Raw genomic sequence first — 23348 nt, 5'->3', positions numbered from 1 at the left:
TGACAGAGTGAAACACTGTCTCAAAAAAAAAGAAAAGGCAGGCATGGTGGTGGCAGGAAGCACAGGAAATGCCTCATGGGTGTCTGGGAGGAAGCAGTGCACACCTGAGTGGAGAGGAGAGGTGACCAGGAGGGGAAGACAGGGAGTGCGCCCCAGCAGCAGGGACGTTGCAGCAGGGAATGGGATTTCACCGGGAGAGAGAATGATTGCCCTGGGTCCTTGTTAATTGAAATACCGAAATTCCCCAGCAGCTGGAAAACAAAGGCTTCTGAGAGACTCACGTGCACCTCATTGGGTCGTATCTGCAAGCACACCGACAGGTGTGGCCACCATCAGCACACTCTCACCTGATAATTGCACAGCCCATTAATGGTCCACACAAGCACAAACTCAAACTCACATGGTCCATTCAGTCATAGACTAAACATCAAATATGTAAGCCTGGCCGGGCATGGTGGCTCACACCTGTAATCCCAGCACTTTGGGAGTGAGGCAGGTGGATCACTTGAGTCCAGGAGTTCGAGACCAGCTCGGCCAACATGGCAAAACACCATCTCTACTAAAACTACAAAAATTAGCTGAGCGTGGTGGTGCATGCCTTAATCCCAGCTACTTGGGAGGCTGAGGTAGGAGAATTGCTTAAACTTGGGAGGCGGAGGCAGAATTGCTTGAACCTGGGAAATGGAGGTTGCAGTGAACCGAGATTATGCCACTACACTGCAGCCTGGGCAACCCAGTAGAGACTCTGTCTCAAAAAAAAAAAAAAAAAAAAAAAAAAAAACTTAAGCCTATGCTATGGGTTCTCTCTCATCCAGTCTCAATGTCATAAAATATGGGACAAAAAAATAATATTGTAGCATAGTGAAAATTTATCATAAATGTAAACAACAGGAACTGACTAGAACTCTGTCAGAGGAGACAAACACATATTTCCTTGACCAACAAAACAGAAAAGGTTAGCAAAGTTTTGATTAAACCAAATTATTTTCCGAATTCCAGGAATTCTTACAGAAATATAAAACTGTGAGTATAAGAGCATTTTTATTTTATTATTCTTTAATTTTAAGCCCATTTCTTTAATATTTTAGAGTAGAATTCGGAAAGCACCCCTCAATAACAAGGAAAACTTGTGCAACTGAGTTAATTCAAGTCCTGCTTTTGTGTTCATCACTGAAGAATTCTGTGGCACACTGAAAATTTTGCTTTTATAAGCCTTTTTTTTGGGGGGGGGATGGAGTCTCGCTTTGTCGCCCAGGCTGGAGTGCAGTGGCACGATCTCAGCTGACTGCAAGCTCCGCCTCCCGGGTTCACGCCATTCTCCTGCCTCAGCCTCCTGAGTAACTGGGACTACAGGCGCCTGCCACCATGCCCGGCTAATATTTTTTTGTATTTTTAGTAGAGACGGGGTTTCACCATGTTAGCCAGGATGGTCTCGATCTCCTGACCTCGTGATCCACCTCGTCCTCCCAAAGTGCTGGGATTACAGGTGTGAGCCACTGTGCCCGGCCTATAAGCTTTTTAAAGGAGAGAGAAAGAGAAAGAGACGGATGACTCCAGCTCCGTCACCCAGGGTGGAATGCAGTGTCATGATCATGGCTCACTGCAGCCTCCACCTCCTGGACCCAAATGATCCTCCCACCTCGACCTCCTGAATAGCTAGGACCACACACAGGCTTGCACCACCATATCTACCTAATTAAAAACAAAAATTGTAGAGATGGGGGTCTCTTGCTGTGTTGCTCAGGCTAGCCTTGAACTCCTGGCCTCAAGCAATCCTCCCTCCTTGGCCTCCCAAAGTGCTGGGATTCCATCGTGAGCCACCACGCCTGGTCTCAAAACTATGTTTTCTTCTATGTTTTTCATTTTATGATAATATCCTGGCATATTTCCAATTCACCTAGAGAATGGCTCCCCCAAAAAATTATTAATTACTTATGTTTTATCTATTTTCTGAAGAAAGTGAGGGGTGAATATTGTTCCTGGTATAAACCTTTGGAAACATAACTTTCAGGATCCTGCAGGCCCTTTAAATTATAATCCTGTGTTCAAGGCTTGTCTTCTCCAAAAGCAGATGGAAGGCAGAGGTTTCAGTGAGCCAAGGTTATGCCATTGTACTCCAGCATATATATATATAAAAATATATATATAAAAAATATATAAATATATATAAAAAATATATAAATATATATAAAATATATAAAAATATATAATATATATAAATATATATAATATATAAATATATATAAAATATATACAAATATATATAATATATAAAAATATATAAAAATATACAAATATATATAAAATATATACAAAATATATATAAAATATACAAATATATATAAAATATACAAATATATATAAAATATATACAAATATATATAAAATATACAAATATATATAAAATATATATAAAATATATATATATATATATAAATATATATATATATATATATAAATATATATAATATATATAAATATATATATAAAATATATATAAATATATATAATATATATATAAATATATATAAAATATATACAAATATATATAAAATATTTTTTTTTTTTTAAAAAAAAGCAAGTAACATATACTCATGGAACCAGTATTCCTATTTCTAGGAACTCATCTTACATACACACTTGTCCACTTGTGAAATGATACATATACAAGATTAAAAGACTCTTTGTATTAGCAAAAAATAAAAATAAAAATTGACAAGAACCTAAAATTTCATCTGGAAGGGATAAATTAATTATGGATTAAATCTGTACTGTTAGGAGTTAAACAGGTACGTGATATGCTGAAGCTGTAAGAAAGAATAAAGAGGGTCCGTATTAACTGTTGTGTAATCGTCTTCAAAATACATTGTTAGACGTAAGGGGTAAAAAAAGGGTCCGGGCGCAGGGGCTCACACCTGTAATCCCAGCACTTTGGGAGGCCGAGGCGGGCAGATCACTTGAGGTCAGGAGTTCAAGACCAGTCCAGCCAACCTGGTGAAACCTCGTCTCTACCGAAAATACAAAAATTAGCTGGGCATGGTGGCACAAGCCTGTAATCCCAGCTACTCGAGAGGCTGAGGCAGGAGAGTTGCTTGAACCCGGGAAGTGGAGGTTGCAGCGAGCGGAGATCGCGCCACTGCTCTCCAGCCTGATAGAGCAAGATCCCATCTCACAAAAAAAGAAAAAAAAAAAAGACACAGCTTAGAATAATGCTATTGGATGCTTCCGCTGTGTAAACAAGAATGAGATAAGAGGTAGGTCCAGGTATTTGATTACATTTGCATACAATATATCTAGAAGGACCTGTATGAGCTGGGAACCCTGGACACCCTCACAGAGGAGAACTGGGTGGGCAAGGGATGGGATCTTTTTGGTGTCTTTAACATTTTGAATCATATGATTGCATTCGCCTTTCAATATAAACATTAAGGTCAATTTTTTTAGACAGAGTCTCACTCTGTTGCCCAGGCTGGAGTGCAGTGGCGCGATCTCGGCTCACTGCAAGCTCCACCTCCTGGGTTCATGCCATTCTCCTGCCTCAGCCTCCCGACTAACTGGGACTACAGGCACCTGCCACCACACCCGGCTAATTTTTTGTATTTTTAGTAAAGACAGGATTTCACCATGTTAGCCAGGGCAGTCTCGATCTCCTGACCTTGTGATCCACCCACCTCAGCCTCCTAAAGTGCCGGGATTACAGGCGTGAGCCACCGCGCCCTGCCAAGGTCAATTTTTTTAATTGAATAGGCAAAAGAAATCCAGGATCACTCCGTGTCCGGGATTGGCCAATATTTTCCCAAGGGACTAGAGAGTAAATATTTAGGCTTTTCAGGCTAGTAAGAGCTCAACCACCACCACCCTCAGCAATGTCTTTGAAATTCAAAAGCAGCCATGGACAGTAAATAAAGCAATGGGTGTGACCACGTGCCAACAAAACTTTACTGAAGATGCTGAAACTTTAATTTCATGTAAATTTCACATGTCATGAAGCATTCTTCACTTGATTTTTCCCCAATGGTTTAAAAATGCATACCCATTCTTAGCTCACAGGGTTGTAATTGGCAAACTCCTGGTCTACGGTGATGGCCTCCACATTTCTGCAGTGATCTCACTATAGCTTAGGGGTGTGTCCAGCTTGGGGCACCTGTGCTAAGAGGACTATTAACCAGCGAACTGGGATGCCATCAGTCTGTTGGCAGGATGGGAGGAATGTTGAAAAACTTGGGGCCATAGATCCTGAGGAAAGAAGATTTGGGATTAGAGGGCAAGAGCAAAGTTTAAGGAAAGCTGTCATCAAATAGGTGATGGGCTGCAGGAGGGAAATCCGCGTCTCAGATGCAGCGTGACCGGGTAGGACAAGGTAGCTTTGGGGCCTCACCCAAAGGAGAAATATTAACCATGCCTAGAGTTTCCTTGGAGAAGGAAGCCCTGGAGCAGCAGCCGAACTGCACTTAGGGCACCAGTGGATCAACGGACGGGATGCCTTCGGTGTCCCCGCTCCATCCCTGTCCTCACCATCTCAGGGTACACGCACCCTCCACAGCCAGAACCTGCATTTGAGACTGTCTCAAAAAATAAAATAAAATAAAATAATAATTTATTTTGTGTGTGTGTGTGAATACAGAGATGGGGTCTCACTATGTTGCCCACACTGGTCTGAAACTCCTGGGCTCAAGCAATTCTCCTGTCTTGGCCTCCCAAAGTCCTGGGATTACAGGCATGAGCAACTGCACCTGGCCAATAGTGTATTATATATCTCAAAATAGCTGGAAGAAATTTGGAATGTTCCCAACACAGAGAAATGACAAATGTTCAAGGTGACTGATATGCTAATTACCCTGATTTGATCATTACACATTGTGTACATGTATCAAAATATCACACTTACACCATAAGTATGTGCAAACATTATGTATACATAAAAATTAAAATTACTTGGGTGCATCTGTAGTCCCAGGTACTTGGGAGGCTGAGTCTGTAGTCCCAGGTAGAGACTGAGGCAGGAGGACTACTTGAGCCCAGGAGTTCAAGAGCAGCGGAACAACATAGACTCTGCCTCAATTTCCAAAAAAGAAAAATTGCCAGGCACGGTAACTCATGCCTGTAATCCTAGCACTTTGCAAGGCCAAGGCAGGTGGATCATTTGAGATCAGGAGTTCGAGACCAGCCTGACCAAGATGGCGAAACCCCATCTCTACTAAAAATACAACAACAACAAAAAAATCAGCCAGAAGTAGTTGCACACACCTGTAGTCCCAGCTACTCTGGAGGGTGAGGCAAGAGAATCACTCAAATCCAGGAGGCAGAGGTTTCAGGTTCTGAGAATGCACCACTGCACTCCAGCCTGAGCAACAGAGAGCAATTCTGTCTCAAAATAAATAAATAAATAAATTTTAGAAATAATTTCTTTTAATGTAGCCATAATTGAACCACTTCTTTCATTGAGACCTTCTCTCTTTTCTCTCCCTCTCCTCTTCCTCCTCATGGCTCTTAATTTCTATCTATCGCCATCTCAGGAAATTGTTTGATTTTCTCCACGGTGCATTTTGCTTTCTGAAAGTATCTTGTTTGTTCAATTCCTTGTGTGTTGATTTTCTATCTCCCCTTCCTCTAAAATGTAAGCTCCCTGAAGACAGGGACATTGTCTGGTTCACACCTGCCTAGATGAATACAAGTGAAGGCATTGCAGAGCTTGCCTTCTTCAAACATGGGCAGCTAACAGCTTCCAGCACCAGAAATTTCCATTTTCTTTCTTTTGCCTTTTCTTTAATGCTCTGCCTCCATGTCTAAGCTGATTTTCTTCTGGGTCTCTGTTCTGATTCTCACACACCTGAGTGTGACTTACCCTGCTTCCCTTGCAGATGTCATTGTTCGTCCCTCAAAATGTTTGTGGCACATTTCACGGTAAGGCTCTGAGACAGCGCTCCAAATTGTGTCTACATATCTTCTGTTGTGGTTACTTTGAAGTTTGTTGAATTATATTGTTTTGACAGAACTGTCACGTCTCAAAACGTGTTGCTGACTAAAAACATATGCAGGACCTTTTTTCCTTCTTTTTCTTTCTCTCCTTTTTTTTTAAAAAAAAAAGAAAAACTCTACCATCATCTTGCAACTAAACGTATGGCCACAGGAGGGCACCATGAGGCCGCACTTCTGCTCTACACAAAGTGGGTGGAAAATTGAGAGACCTGATGGGGACAGTACAAAACTCTGGGACTTTTATTCTTAATCTCTTTCTTCATTCCAAGATCTACCGCCCAGTGGTAACACACCCTTTGGGGTGCAGGCTGAGAAAATCAAATACTGGTACAACACTAACAAATAATAATAATTAATAATAAGCTGTGAATGTCTTCCAGTTCGTAGAAACTGTAAAAGCACATTTACTCAGATATACTTTGTTCTAAGTTATTTTTATCAGGGTTGAGTAAAAGCATATGGATCAACAGTTGTGAGCAAAAATGTAAGAAATCTGAAACTCCTGTAATGACAGACTTCAGGAAAATGTCCTCTATTGAAGTAAAAAAAAAAAAATTAGCAAAATGACAGGATTGGGATGCAAACCCTGGCTGTGTATACCGTGTCTGTGTTCTGCTGTTACACTCCATGTTCAGCACAGCCCAATATGGGAGTCACCAGTCACATGTGCACATATTTAAATTTTAAATTAACTTAATTAAAATTAAATAAAATTAGGCCAGGCAGGGTTGCTCACCCCTGTAATCACAGCACTTTGGGATGCCAAGGCAGATGGATCGCCTGAGGTCAGGAGTTCAAGACCAGCCTGATCAACCTGGTGAAACCCTGTCTCTACTAAATACAAAAAATTAGTTGGGCTTGGTGGCGTATGCCTGTAATCCCAGCTACTTGGGAGGCTGAGGCAGGAGGATCACTTGAACCTGGGAGGCGGAGGCTGCAGTGAGCCGAGATTGTGCCATTGCACTCCAGCCTGGGCAACAAGATCGGAACTCCATCTCAAATAAATTAATAAATAAAATTACAAATTCGGTTCTTCAGTTGTACTAGTCACAGGTTCAAGAGGTCAACAGCCAAATGATGCCTGTGGCTTCTATTGTACAATACAGATATAAAACATTTCCATCATCATGGAGAATTCTACTGAACGGCGGTGGCATAGATAAAGCCTTGCAGTTTGTGCTCCTAACCGTGACACTTTACTGCCTCATGGATTCTAGCAGTCTATCTACTTCGCCTATCTATTGTCATAGTTTCCCTTGAATTCAGAACAAAGTTTAAAAATACTTCATTCTTCTACTAAACAAGAAGTGTACTCAGTACCTACATTTTACCCACCTATTCAATATAACATACCAAAGGTAGCAAAGCAAATAGAAAATATTCTCCCTGCTATTAAACATTTAGAATCTAGGCTGGGCACGGTAGCCCATACCTGTAATCCCAGCACTTTAGGAGGCCGAGGTGGGTGGGTCATTTGAGGTCAGGAGTTCGAGACCAACCTGGCCAAAATGGTGAAACCCTATCTCTACTAAAAATACAACATTAGCTGGGCATGGTGGTGCACACCTATAATCCCAGCTACTTGGGAGGCTGAGGCAGGAGAATCCCTTGAACCCGGGAGGCGGAGGTTGCAGTGATCCGAGATAGCGCCACTGTACTCCAGCCTGGGTGACAAAGGAGACACCATCTCAAAAGAAAAAAAAAAAAAATAGAATCTACTTAAATAATGTGAGTGAATTATCTGATGCCTACCACAATTGGGCAATACTGTATTCCAGTGGAACAAATGCACAAGATCATGGAAAGGTATTACATTATAGGCAAATTTAACTTATAAAACATTATTTTCCAAATATTTTCTTGCACTCTTGTGGCTTACAACATTACATTTCTTCCACAGACTCACTGACTCACATAGTGGTTCAATCTACTTCATCTGATCAAAGCCTGTGTAAGTCATCTGCAATTCACCTGAAGCAGTGTATTGTTTGCTATATTACAGGACCTTTTCACTTGATGTGAAATGAAATCAGAGAACCCAAAGACATCTTGACTCTGACATGCTCTGTAACAGTGGCCCTTCTGGGACAACGATTTTGCATCAGAGTAAGCCCAAAATTAAACTTACGTAGGCGTCATGGTAGAGCAACATGCACAGGTGTGAGGCAGAGGGCAGAGAACTTGAGTGTGGGCGAGTCAGACCTTGAAAAAAAAGTCATTCACCGCTGTCAATTTATTTTTTTATTTTATTTTATTTTATTTTATTTTATTTATTTTTTGAGACAGAGTCTCATTCTGTTGCCCAGGCTGGAGTGCAATGGCACGATCTCGGCTCACTGCAACCTCCACCTCCCAGGTTCAAGTGATTCTCCTGCCTCAGCATCCCAAGTAGCTGGGACTACAGGCATGTGCCACCACGTCCAGCTAATTTTTGTCTTTTTAGTAGAGATGGGGTTTCGCCAGGTTGCCCAGGATGGTCTGGAACTCCTGGTCTCAAGTGATCTGGTCACCTCGGCCTCCCAAAGTGCTGAGATTACAGGCATGAGCCACCACCCCCAGGCTCTCCATCCATTTTATCAATGACAACCTCAAAGAGAACACTTGACCTTCAGTAATACTGTAAATAAGATGGTTTGATGGATTTGGAAGAAGTGGGGAGAGGAGAACAGAAAAAGGCTTTCAAGACCAGGTACAGTGGCTCACACCTGTAATCCCAGCACTTTGGGAGGCCAAGGCAGATGGATCACCTGAGGTCAGGAGTTCGAGAACAGTCTGGCCAACATGGCGAAAACCATCTCTACTAAAAATACAAAAAATTAGCCAGGTGTGGTGGCACGCACCTATAATCCCAGTTACTTGGGAGGCTAAGGCAGGAGAATCGCTTGAACCCAGGAGACAGAGGTTGCAGTGAACCGATATGGCACCATTGCACTCCAGCCTGGGTGACAGAGACTCTGCTTCAAAAAAAAAGGAAGAAAAAGGCTTTCAATATGCACATATTGACAGTTTTCACATAAAAGGGGATGAAAAACAGAAAGTTAAATAAATAAGTTGCACATAAACTTTGTAAATTGCCCTTACACAGGGTTGAGGCAAAGGGGAAACTGAGACTTTGGCATCAGAGAATTCTACTCAACAGTTAACTGGCTGTGTGTCAGAGAGATTAATTTCCCTCTCTGAGCCACCATCTTGTTTACCTCTACAATGGAGATAATAACAGTCCCTACTTCTGGGAGTGTAAGGATTAGGAAATTAAATCTTTTTTTTTTTTTTTTTTTTGAGACAGGGTCTCACTCTGTCGCCCAGGCTGGAGTGCAGTGGTGCCATCTCGGCTCACTGCAGCCTCTGGCTCCTGCCTCAGCCTCCCAAGTAGCTGGGATTACAGGTGCCCGCCATCACACCTGGCTAATTTTTGTATTTTTACTAAAGACGGGATTTCACCATGTTAGCAAGGCTGGTCTTGAACTCCTGGCCTCAAGTGATCTGCCTGCCTTGGCCTCCCAAAGTGCTGGGATTACAGGCATGAGCCACTGTGCCAGGCCAGGAAATTAAATCTAAATCACCTGGTACATAAAATGCCAAAATCGCTACACTAATGACCATTTATTTCACATCCCCAGCTGTGTGACTTGAGAAGCCCACTCTCTGGTGTCAATTTTAAAAGAAATGTCTCTGTGATTAAGGATTACTAATTGGGTCCCCTTTGAAGTTCCTCAAAAGATACCAGGAAAGCTTTCAATAGCTTTTAACTGAAATACATTTATGAAAATGATTATAACACCTCCATCATTGCCATTTGCCTCAGACATTGCTACCATAGGGACCAAGATGTCATCAAGGACCTGCTTTTAGACTTTGTTGACATCAATGTCAGATCAATGGCTGAAATAAAAGCATCTTCAAAATACTTCACAAAGCAATTGAATGGTATGAGTTGCACAGAACATCTAAGCCTGCTTGGAGTGCCATGTTTGGTCAAGGAGAGGGTGGAAGAGGGAGACTCAAGACCCACCGCCTGCTTTCAAAAAGTCTTTCTCCATAATTAATACAGGAGTTTTAAAAAGATAACAGGCCGGGCGCGGTGACTCAAGCCTGTAATCCCAGCACTTTGGGAGGCCGAGATGGGCGGATCACGAGGTCAGGAGATCGAGACCATCCTGGCTAACACGGTGAAACCCCGTCTCTACTAAGAAATACAAAAAATAGCCGGGCGAGGTGGCGGGCGCCTGTAGTCCCAGCTACTCGGGAGGCTGAGGCCGGAGAATGGCGTGAACCCGGGAGGCGGAGCTTGCAGTGAGCTGAGATCTGGCCACTGCACTCCAGCCTGGGCTACAGAGCGAGACTCCGTCTCAAAAAAAAAAAAAAAAAAAAAGATAAACAGATACCTCAAGCATTCACTGGAAGAATCACATGCACAAATTCTAATTTTGGGTTTGTATCGACCACAAGAGTCTGTGTCCAACACGTGTAAAAGGCTTTTTGGCAAATTCATCACTTTATATACCAGTTTGATTTGGGATACCTTTTTCATTTTTTCTTTTTTCACATCAAACGGGGAATGTGCCAACATCACAACAAAGTCTGAGGGAGGCACATCTCACACACGAGCGTGAAAACCCAATCATCACGCTTATGAACTACCAAAGGATCCCAGGTTTTATTAACGAGCACATTTCTGGGTTTTGCCCTGCCAAGCTTCATGCTTTCATCCTCAGGCTAGTCTCCTCCGAGATAGAAAGCAGCTGTTCACTTCAAGACCGAAGTCTGAGTTCCGTGTAGGAAGAAGAGGTCAGGGAAGGGAGAAGGTAAAGGGGCCAAGGACACAGAACTTTCTCCCAGGAAGAAAACATCACTCCGGACTTCTGCTTTCATCTCATCAGCCAGGGCTGTATCACAGGGCTATGCCTAGGAAGCTGGGTGGCCAGCAGGTCGCCTTTCCACCCTTTATAGAAAAGGTAGGCAGTGGCCGGGCGCAGTGTCTCACGCCTGTAATCCCAGCACTTTGGGAGGCTGAGGCAGGCGGATCACTTGAGACCAGCCTGGCCAACATGACCAAATTGCATCTTTACCAAAAATACAAAAATTAGCTGGGCTTGGTGGTGCACGTCTGTAATCCCAGCTACCAGGAGGCTGGGGTGGGAGAATCATTTGAGCCCAGGAGGCGGAGGTTGCAGTGAGTCAAGATGGCACTGCTGCACTCCAGCCTGGGTGACAGAGTGAGACCCTGTTAGAAAAAAAAAAAAAAAAAAAAAAAAACTAGGCAAGCGTAGTGACAGATAATGGCTTTGGGATATCAATCAATGGTCTATCAAGGGACCCAGCCAAGAGTTTTCAGTGTTATCTTTTGCCAATTCAAGACACTAAAACACTACCAGCAACTCTCACCTACTACCCCTATCATTTCCTAAAAGAAAGGGTATTTGAACACTGCCAAGGCCGGGCAGAGATGCCGTAATCACAACACTTCGGGAGGCCGAGGCAGGCAGATCTCTTGAGGCCAGGAGTTCAAGACCAGCCTGGCCAACATAGCAAAACCCTGTCTCTACTAAAAAAAAAAAAAAAAAAAAATTAGCCAGATGTGGTGGTGGGTGCCTGTGGTCCCAGCTACTCAGGAGGCTGAGGTGGGAGGATCACTCGAACCTGGGAGAAGGAGGTTGCAGTGAGCCGAGATTGCACCACTGCATTCCATCCTGGGCAACAGAGGGACCTTGTTTCAAAAAAAAAAAAAAAACAACCTGCCAAAAGAGGAAAGACAATCACAGAATAATGATCTGCCCACACACTGCACCATCACTTTCGTTTTGTGCAAAATTCCCCCCATTGCTCCTAGTTTCTGAGACGTTTTCAGTGAAACGTCAGTCCTGGGAGTGGTGCTGAGGGATGGTGGTCCTGGGCGTAAACCACAACACTGAAGGGCCTATGGCTTTCAGAGACAGAAACTGGAAAAATAATGTTTTTCGGATTTCTTCATACAAACGACCGTGGAAGTAAGTCTTATTACAAACTTAGAGGAGTTGTCATAAATGGAATGAGAAGTAGAAGGTGGAGGGGAGGGGAAATGTCTTCAGGAAGGATACATGAGGAGCAGCTGTCAGCCACAGGAAGGCCTTCACAAAGGCAGCAGCAGGTTGGGCAGGTCTTCACAGAAAGTGCAGACAGCTGGCCCTCCCAGGACGGGAACCGCTGACTCCACTCAAGGCATCTGGTTCATGCAAACTCCGAAGCAAACCGTGGTGGGATGGTAGCTTCAAGGGGATGTGATGTCATTTCTCCTCAGTGAGTGTCACGTGGCTAGGGAGTTTGACTCTTTCTCTCCTTTTCCCAAAGAAAATTTTGTACCTCTCACAAACAAATCAGCCCATTTAAAGGAAGAATGCAAATTTTGCCTGGAAGAGCAGACTTGAAATTGGTCATTAATGGTTTAAAGGTTATTTCTCCACTGAGAACATTCTAGGCATTTTGATTATTGGCAGCAGCCCTTCAAGACAGTTTTTCTGCTAATTTTCCCTCAACCTCTTCAGTTGCGTTCTGAATTTTCAAAAGTAGGACCAAGCTAGTTATGAGTGACTGTAAATTTGGAGGACGGAAATACACATGAAAATAACCACTACTGGTCGGGCACACTGGCTCACACACACCTGTAATCCCAGCACTTTGGGAGGCTGAGGTGGGCAGATCAGGAGGTCAGGAGATCGAGACCATCCTGGCCAACATGGTGAAACCCCATCTTTACTAAAAATACAAAAATTATCTGGGCATGTAAGTAGCTGTAATCCCAGCTACTCAGGAGGCTGAGGCAGGAGAATCGCTTGAACCAGGGAGTCAGAGGTTGCAGTGAGCCAAGATCGTGCCACTGCACTCCAGCTTGGTGACAGAGCAAGACTCTGTCTCAAAAATAATCAAACAAACAAACAAATCCACTACTTAGAACAGAGGTCACCGGGTGCGGTGGCTCACACCTGTAATCCCAGCACTTTGGAAGGCCGAGGTGGGCAGATCCCTTGAGCCCAGGAGTTCAAGACCAGTCTGGGCAACATGGCGAAACCCCATCTCTACTAAAAATATAAAAAATTAGCCAGGAGTGGTGGTGCATGCCTGTAGTCTCAGCTACTCGTGAGGCTGAGGTGGCAGGATTGCTTGAGTCCAGGAGTGGGAGGTTGCAGTGAGCTGAGACCATACCACTGCACTCCAGCCTGGGCGACAGAGATGCCATCTCAAAAAATAAAAAAGAAAAAAGAACAGAGGTCAGTAAACTTTTCCGTCAAGGCACAAATAATAAATATTCCAGGCTCTGTGGGCCACATGGTCGCAGCTCTACTGCAGTCCTAGCAAGAAAGGAGCCACAGACAATACATAAAGAAATGGCAGTGGCTGCGTTCCAGTAAAACTTCATCATGGATACTGACATTTGAATTCCAAGTAATTTTTACACAAGTCACAAAATACTACTTTTCTTTGTGTTTTTTCCAATCATTAAAATATAAAAACTATTCTTACTTCACAGGCCGTAAGAAAACAGGCAGTGGTCCCACAGGCTGTAGTTTGCTGATGATATCTGAACTAGAAAATAAAACAGATAAAGCACTCAGGAACAAATTTAACAAGAAATATGCAAAGCTCCATGAGGAAATTTAAAAGTTTTTGAAGTCACAAAAGTTAACTTGAATAAAAAGATATACCATGTTTTTGGTTAGAGAGATTCAACACCATGAAGATGCAAATTCTTCCACAACTAATTTTAAAATGTTTTACGAGGCCGGAAATGGTGGCTCACGCATGTAATCCCAGCACTTCAGGAGGCTGAGGCAGGTGGATCACCTGAGTTCAGGAGTTTGAGATCAGCCTAGCCAACAGGGCAAAATCCCATCTCTACTAAAAATATAAAAAATTAGCCAGGTATGGTGGCGGGTACCTGTAATCCCAGCTACTCAGGAGGCAGAGGCAGGGGAATTGCTGGAACCTGGGAGGCGGAGGTTGCAGTGAGCCAAGATCGCACCACTGCACTCCAGTATGGACGACACAGTGAGACTCTGTCATAAATAAATAAATAAATAAATAAATAAATAAATAAATAAAGTATTATGATCCAAATTAAAGTAGCAAGAGATTATTTTTTTCTGGAATCACACAGCTGACTCTGAAGTTGATATGAAAAGATAAATAAACAAGATTAGGTCTGGAAAACTCAGAAAAAGAAGAACAAAAAGGAAACAGTTGTACTAGAATGTAAAACACTATGCACATCAGCAACTAAGCCAGTGTGGTATCGGCGCATGAATGGACAGACAGAACACATCCAGAAATATTAATACATCCAAAATGAACCCAGGACTTACTGTGTGATGAAGGCAGCATATCAAATCAAGGTGCTAAAGATGAGTTTTTAATAAATGGTATTGGCCACGAAGACAAACAGATCCAAACCTCATACTATGCATCAGAATAAAAAGCACTCCAAGTAAACCAGATATTAAATGTAAGAAATGAAACCATATAAGTTAAAATGGGAGGAGCCAGATGGTGCACAGTGGCTCATGCCAGTAATCCCAGCACTTTAGGAGGCTGAGGTGGGAGGATCACTTGAGCACCAGAAGTCAAGGCTACAGTGAGCTGTGATCACACCATTGTCCTCCAGGCTGGGTGACAGAGTGAGACCCTGTCTCAAAATAAAATAAAACGGGGAAAGCCATTCTAAAAATAATTTAAAATCCAGAACCATTAAAAAGAAAAAACTCACGAATTCAAATATATAAAAATAATTTGCTTAGGATTTTTTTTTGTTATGCAAAGATCAAAGGAAAAAGACAAACTGGAAAAACAACAGGATTGTAACACATCACAAAGATTAATTTCCATAACCTATAAAAGAAATGCTAAAGAAAATTCTGAAATGTTCTAGAAATTCTAGAGAAAGAAGACCAACAACCCAATTTGGAAAATGGGCAAAGGACATGAACTGAGAGGTCACGGAAAAATACCAATCGCCCTTCCACCTGGGGAAACCCACACTGATGGTGAGGCCATTAGAAACAGGCACCCCCATACACAGCTGGTGAGAGAACAGAACAGCATAAACCCCAAGGAAGGGGAACTGATGGGAACTACCCAAATTACTGAAGCAGTTACCTTTGACAGGACCCACTTCTGGGAATCCTGATTAGAAATAAGTGGAGTGTACATCCACTCTAGAGACTACAGGAAAGAAAGAACAAGAGTGATCTCTACAGGGAGTATGGTGTGAGCAGCAGGATGTATTAACTGGAAAAAGGCCGGGTGTGGTGGCTCAGGCCTGTAATCCCAGTGCTTTGGGAGGCTGAGGTGGGTGGATCACCTGAGGTCAGGAGTTCGAGACTAGCCTGGCCAACAGGGTACCCTGTCTCTACTAAAAATACAAAAAAATGAGCCAGGCATGGTGCCACGCACCTGTAATCCCAGCTACTCGGGAGGCTGAGGCACAAGGATCGCTTGAACCCAGGAGGCGGAGGTTGCAGTGAGCTGAGATCGCGCCACTGCACTCCAGCCTGGGTGACAGAGTGAGACAATGTCTCACAAAAAAAAAAAAAAAAAAAAAAGTGAAAAAAGCAAGGTGTATGCTACTTTTGTGTAAGGAAAAGAAATAAGACAGACAGACAGACAGACAGACAGACAGATAGATAGATAGACAGACAGTTATAGATGATACACAGAGATGATAGAAATATAGATGATAGAGATATAGATGACAGAGATATAGATGATGATAGATAGATAGATAGATAGATAGATAGATAGATAGATAGATACATAGATAGATACATAGATAGATACATAGATAGATACATAGATAGACAGACAGACTAGACATTTTCATTTTACTGTTTTGGGTGTTTTTGAGACCAGGATTTTTGCTGTGTCACCCAGGCTGGAGTGCAGTGGCTAGTCACAGGCAAGATTGTCACACATCACAGCTTCCAACTCCTGGGCTCCAGTGATCCTCCCACCTCAGTTTCCCGAGTAGCTGGGACTACAGGTGCACGCCACCATGCCCAGGTCATTTTTATTTTTTGTAGAGATGCGGTCTTGCTATGTTGCTCAGGCTGGCCCTCAAGTGATCCTCCTGCCCCAGCCTCCCAAAGTGCTAGGATTACAGGTATGAGCCACAAAACTCAGCTCTAAGATAATATGTTTTAATTCTTTTTTTTTTTTTTTTTTTTGGAGACAGGATCTTGCCCAGCCACCCAATGGCACGATCATGGCTCACTGCAACCTCAATCTCCTGGGCTCAAGCAATTCTCCTACCTTGGCCTCCCAAAGTGCTGGAATTACAGGCATGAGCCACAGCACCCAGCCACTATATATTTTAATTTGCTTATATTTGCATCAGGAAATACTAAAAGAAAAAGCAAGAAACTAATAAAAATGGTTACCTATAGATTGGGAGTAAGGGGCATAAGGACAAGGGTGGGAAGGAGAATTTTGTGTCATTTTGACATTTTAACCATTTAAAATTGTCTAATTTTCTTTTAATGACTTCACTTATTTAACAAACTTTAATTGAGCTATGCCCCAGGCGTTCATGAATACCTGGTTGTGGATGAGGAGTGGAGGCAGGCAGAGAATGTAGGCCGGGTGCAGTGGCTCACACCTATATTCCCAGCATGTTGGGAGGCCAAGACGGGCGGATTATTTGAGGGCAGGAGCTTGAAACCAGCCTGGCCAACATGGTGAAACCCCATCTCTACTAATAATACAAAAAAAAAAAATTAGCCGGGCCTGGTGGTGGGTGCCTGTAATCCCAGCTACTCGGAGGCTGAGGCAGAAGAATTGCTTGAGCCCAGGAGGCAGAGGTTGAAGTGAGCAGAGCTTGCACCATCGCACTCCAGCCTGGGCAACAGCAAGACTCTGTCTCCAAAAAAAAAAAAAAAAAAAAAAGAAAAGAGAATGTGACAGTATGCTCATAAATATGTATACTTCTACATATTAAAAATATATCTCTGAATATCTGCTTTGGTGCAATGGAAAATAATTCAGTTACATGACTAAGAAACCAAATCTAGTTAGTAATCGAAAGTGCATGCGTATGAGAAAGAGAGATGGAAAAATTAGAGACCCTATTCGAGGTGCAAGTGAGTTCTCAGAGATGGCAGTCGCTGCCTTCAAGGGAACCGAGCCCCTCTGTGGGGGACAACCACTGCAGTCAACATAAAGTGTTATTTCAGAGACCCCATGTTTGAAATAGAACTACCTTCTCCCACAACCCTTCCTTCTTTCTTGCTTTATTTAGGATCATTGAACTTATCACCATCTTACATATATTTTTACTTAGCTTGTTTATCTGTCTTCATTAACTACCCCAGGGCCATACTTGTAAGAAGTCCCTTAATAAACATCTGTGGATGAACAAATGAGCAGATCGCTGCCTGGATTGATTGATGGCTCTTTCCGAGATGTTTGACTCCAGAACGCTGGTTTTGTTGTCTCAGAAATCTCAATGCGTGAATCCCTGTGGCTGCTGCTGTTGCAAGAACGTATGCGAAGTTGGTCATCGCCGTTGATCCAATCGAGCTTATGTGCGTTGCTGACATAGCATACATATTGAAATTAACCACCACTGGAAATGTCTTTAGGAGGACTAAACTGACTCCACAGTTAGACAAAAAGTTAGCATGTCCTTCCAAAAGTCAAGGAAACAGAGCTGCAAGGAGTAACTTTGACATTAGGAGAGCATGTATTTGTCATTGTGAGGATGACTGAAATTTTGTATTTTCTTGCCAAGCCAAAACCAAGAGCTTTGCAGAGCTTAAGAGGAGAAAATACCCACAAATTTCCTTGGAAGAAATGAAAATGTCAAGCCAGGAGAGGCCGTTGTCACCGGACCATGCATTGTGCAGGCACGTGTCCTGTTTCAGTGGGCGGCTTATTTCCTTACTTTACATAAAATAATGGTGTATGTTACCATCTTAGATGACTGGGAATATAGCATGTGGTTTGCCTGCCAGATAAGGTTCCATTCTCACCTCCAACCACATCCCTAGGTGCAAGGCTGTCTATTTCACATTACCTAATAATTCGACAAAGAACACTTAAAAGTTTAATGACTTGTTCAATTGTTTTTTTCTTTTGAGAGGGAGCTGATTTCAAATGTCTCCATCTCAAACTGCTTGAACCGAGCCAGTAATAGTCACAAGTCAAAATACTATGAGATCACTTAGAGGGGGACTGTATACTAGTCTGGAGTTGGCAGACTAGTATACAGGGAATTGCTGGCATTTTGGAATACTCATTACTTTTAGTTATGGGAAGAAAAACTGAAAATTTTGGTTTATCTATACACTGAAAGACTATGAAGCTGTTAAGGTGACTAGGGCACTTTCTAGGTAGTGATTTGGAATATCACAAAACTCTAGTAAATGGGGAAGGAAAAAAAGACCAGGTGCATCTACCTCAGTGGGTTCAGTGTGCACTCACTATGAAAAGGGGAGTGGGGTAGGCTGTGCACGTTGGCTCACACCTGTAATCCCAGCACTTTGGGAGGCCAAGGTGGGTGGATTACCTGAGGTCAGGAGTTCGAGACCAGCCTGACCAACATGGTGAAACCTGTCTCTACTAAAAAGACAAAAATTAGCCAGGTGTGGTAGCGGGCGTCTGTAGTCTCAGCTACTTGGGAGGCTGAGCAGGAGAATCGCTTGGACCTGGGAGGTGGAGGTTGTGATGAGCCAAGATCGTGCACTCTGGCCTGGGCAACAAGAACGAAACTCCATCTCAAAAAAAAAAAAAAGAAAAGGGGAGTGGGGGAGAGGGAGTGATGGCAGCCTTGTGTTTGCCAGGGTACACAGTTATTTCTGGAAAGATACAGCACATTTTTTTTTTTTTTTCTTTTTTTGGTGAGACGAGTCTTGCTGTCACCCAGGTTGGAGGATACAGGACATTTCTGCAAAATGCTTTTTTTTTTCTTTTGAGACAGGGTCTCACTCTGTCAGCCAGACTGAAGTACAGGGGCATGATCTCAGCTCACTGCAACCTCTGCCTCCTGGGTTCAAGCGATTCTTTGTGCCTCAGCCTCCTGATTAGCTGGGATTACAGGCACACACCACCATTCCTGGTTCATTTTTTTTGTATTTTTAGTAGAGACAGGGTTTCACCATGTTGGCCAGGCTGGTCTTGAACTCCTGACCTCAAATGATCCACCCACTTTGGTCTCTCAAAGCGCTGTGATTACAGGCATTAGCCACCACTCCCAGCCTGCAAAATGCTGTTTTTTGAACTCATTTGTAGGTAGGGCTTACTATCCACCAGTTAGTAATTGAAAGTGCATAAGTATGTTTCTTTCTAGTAGTTAATGGTTAATCCTTTTCTAATGGTTAATCCTCTTAACAGCCCTGTGAGGTAAGGGCCTCATCACCCTTATTCTACAGATGCACAGAGATCACACAGCCAGAAAATGGCAGAGCTGGGATTAAAACCCAAGGAATCTAGCTCCTTGTTCTGGAGCATTCTGCTCCGCTGTTAAGACTGGCCTGGGACATAGGGGAGAGGGGTGTAACCAAGGGATCTGGAAGCAAGGGTAGGAGAATGGAAATAGTATATACTATTTTGTTCTATTTGAATTTTTGTCAGGTGTAAACATTACCTTTTTTAAAAATAATTTTTAAATTAATGGAAAAACATGGGAGATCCATTTAGAAGGATCAGGTGAAAACAGATGGTGAAATACATGGAGCGTGAAACTAAGAGCTTGGGTTTGTTGTGAACGATGAGGAAGCTTTTTGGTGTTCTGAATGTGGGCAACTGGAAGCTGGAACTGGAAGTGGCTCTGAGAATCTTCAGCCACCAGGAATGGCTTCCTCTCTGCTGTCCACCTCCTCAGGGTCACCCTCCCCCTAATTCTACAAGCCCTCCAAGACTAGCCAGCACCTAAGCATAATGGATAACAACCATTGGGCTTTGGAGTCAGAGCCACTGATTCTCATTCTGACCCTGGGCAAGTTGCCTTTCTTCACCTTAAATATCTCATCCATAAAATGGGCCTAAGATTAAGCACCTCACAGGTTGATAGTATGGTTAAATTAGGTAATACATGATATGTGCTAAGGATAAAGTCAGGCATAAAGTAAGTGTTCAGTTAGTGCTTACTATTATTATCCTAGCATTGACCAGGATTGAAATCTCAACTTTGATTCCAAAAAAACTGTTGTCTTCCCCAGGGACAGCCAGTATCTTCCCTCATCCCTTCATGTTTCTCCTTTCTCCCTTAAAAGAAATATCAGGTGCTGGACCAGATCTAGTTTATACCCATAGTCACTTAATGTTTCCAACAATCCTACCAGGTAGATTTAATTATACCCATTTTCCAGATGAGAAAACTAAGGGTCAAAGAAATATTGTAACTTACACAAGATGCCTCAGCTAGGAATGGTGAAGTTGTGACTTAACCCATATCATGCAACTCCCATGCCGCTCTCCTTTGCCCATTACACCATGCTACCTGATGGTCCTGCTCACCTAAGGCCAAGCAGAACCTGCCTCAGCTGAGAAGCCTTCCCAGACTGCCACAGCTGCACTAATATGACTCTTCTGTGCATCTATGCAAGTCACACACCAATTTTAGTTAAAATCTTGCATTATTTTCTTCAGGGTGACTGAATTCCTCAAATATGAAATTGGACTAAATCTACTCTCTTTAGCCCCCGAATACACAACTCATAGAAGTTGCTACCTAACAAGAGACATGCTTTTCTGCATCTGTATGTTGTGTGTACCTCTTCTTACCTCCCTTTGTTGGGATTAAGTGAAAGCTGATAGTCATCATTTCATGAAATTCCAACTGAATACTCAAACACCTGGAATTCTTTCTGTGCTCTGTTGTTTTTTAGAGGGAACTCATGAAATATACTGGAAAATTTTCCCTACCTCCTATACCTGGATACACTTCTAATATTCAATACAAAACCATTATGATAATGATCCCAAGACACTGCAAATTCTATTGCATTTTGAATCACCCAATATTGAGATACATTTATTTATGCTAAATCCCTGACTTTAAAATAACTGACATATTTGGCAAGCTGCTGGATCTTAACACACTTCCACCTTCAGAGTCTTTACTTGCACTGCCAGAGCTGTGGGACAGGCATTTTTGACAAACCCACAGTGGAAACTAACCCACGTATTTCAATAGAAATGTTACAATTGTTACATTTAACCACAGTAATACACTCACATGAAGGACTAAACAGCTTCTTACATAATAGCCTGAAAGTTAGCCACATTTTAAATAATTTAGATGAGAAATTGTATTCTGAGTTCCAATCAAGTAGCAATGTTTTCAGGTTGAAAGTAGGAAATTGCATGCATTCCTAAATACACATGGGAATTGTTAGTCACCAACTAAGCTTACCCTTCCATTCTGTAGCATTTCATGCAATGCAAAAAAACAAACAAAAAAACCAGTATGATCCAAAATGAAGACAGAATACTGAATCCATATTTATCTCTCAAATTCTCAGCGACTATAGGCAGCATCAAAAGCCTCACAAGCCTACTCAACTGCAAACATTTCTTGCTGCAAGTATTACTGAATATCAAGTTCCATTATACCATGTCTAAAGCAGGACTTGGGTAATTTAATGATACGTCCCCCTGTGGCAGCACCTATCCCCTATTAATATGTGGGTGTGCTGTGCTTTCTATAGGTAAGGGGTAGCGGTCTCATTCACAGAAATTTCCTTTGTTAAGATGCTCACTTTCTGGTGATACCATCCAACTACCCACTGATTTCCTGGCAAGGGCATTCAACAGAATGTACTGCTCCCAATCCCACAAACCTAGTAGCAAAGTTGCAGGGGTGACCTTAGCACCCTTGAAGTGGGCAAAGTAGACACAGGATCGGTAAAACATAGGAATCTAAAGTAGGCTGTGGACCTACCACTTGCTTTCGATTTTGTTATCACTTGTCAAGCATGGGGCTAGCCTGTGAGGTTACAAAGATGAGTAAAACAGTGGGGTTGGCAGACTAGTATACAGGGAATTGGCTGGCATTTTGGAATATTCATTACTTTTAGTTATGGTAAGAAAAACTCTGCAAATGTACATATAAAACCTAGACCACAAATTCTACTGCTAAATTTTAAACTTAAAACGTTCTGAAGAATAAAAGGGAATTGCATACTCTTCATTTTAAACAGGGAAGAGTTCACACAGCTTATTCCTAGCCAGTGGAAAAATCAGTCTTCCCATCATTAGCCCTGAACTATGTACTAGTTATACTATTCAGTAAATAAAATTGAGTTGGGGTAAGAGATCAAATATGAGAAGCTGAAAACTAAAAAATTCTTAAGGTTAGAAACACACTGACAAGTACTCTCCTTAGTTCAGAGCCACAGATCTTACCCTCTACTGAAGCTACTGCGCGATAATATGCCTAAGAGGGCCGGCCGTGGTGGCTCACGCCTGTAATCCCCGCACTGTGGGAGGCTGAGGCGGGCAGATCACCTGAGGTCAGGAGTTCAAGACCACCCTGGCCAACATGGTGACACCCCATCTCTACAAAAAAAAAAAAAATATATATATATATATATATATATATATATACACACACACACGAAGATGAGGCAGGCATGGTGGTGCACGCCTGTAGTCCTAGCTACTCAGGAGGCTGAGACAGAATTGTCTGAACCCGGGAGGCGGTGGTTCCAGTGAGCTGAGACCGAGATCGTGCCACTGCACTCTAGCCTGGGCAACAGAGGAAGATTCCATTCCCCCCACCCCACCCCCGCCAAAAAAACCAAAAAACAGAAAAGGAGACCCAGAGTTGAAAACAGAACCCTCCTCTCCACTTCAGGTAATTCTACACTTCTTGCCATGTAGTTGCCTGAAGGTGGGATTTCGAAAATGATTTTTTTTTCGATTTGTTGCCCAGGCTGGAGTGCAGTGGTGCAATTTCAGCTCACTGCAACCTCTGCCTCCCAGGTTCAAGCAATTCTCCTGCCTCAGCCTCCTGAGTAGCTGGGATTACAGGTGCCCACCACCACACGCAGCTAATTTTTGTATTTTTAGTAGAGACGGAGTTTCATCATGTTGGCCTGGCTGGTCTCGAAATTCTGGCCTCAAGAGATCTACCTGCCTTGGCCTAAAATGCTGGGATTACAGGCGTGAGCCACTGCTCCCAGCCTTTAAAATGCTTAGCACAAATATTGTAAATATATACGTGCAAGCTAGTGCCAAATTACGGCAATGGAGAAACTTATTTATAAAGTCTGGATTTTGTTGACAATTAGCATGACTTGCCTGGCAAAGAAACACAACTGTCACGTCAGATGCACCCTCTGCTGGAACACCTTGTCACCACATAAGAAACCGGGCTGTAACAAAGTCATGCATTAAGTTGC

At 42.7% G+C, this 23348-nt stretch overlaps 1 non-coding gene across 1 annotated transcript; it reads right to left on the bottom strand.

The window, feature by feature from the left end:
• Positions 1-10524: 10524 nt before the first annotated feature.
• On the bottom strand, positions 10525-10628 carry LOC126949538 (small nucleolar RNA U13). Its single transcript, XR_007723816.1, has one exon. It is a non-coding gene; the product is annotated as a small nucleolar RNA U13 (small nucleolar RNA).
• Positions 10629-23348: the final 12720 nt, after the last annotated feature.

This window comes from Macaca thibetana, chromosome 2 (genome assembly GCF_024542745.1).
Source record: "Macaca thibetana thibetana isolate TM-01 chromosome 2, ASM2454274v1, whole genome shotgun sequence".
Lineage (NCBI taxonomy): Eukaryota > Metazoa > Chordata > Mammalia > Primates > Cercopithecidae > Macaca > Macaca thibetana.
Note: the sequence above shows the minus strand (reverse complement) of the source record. Positions and strands in the feature narration are given on the sequence as shown.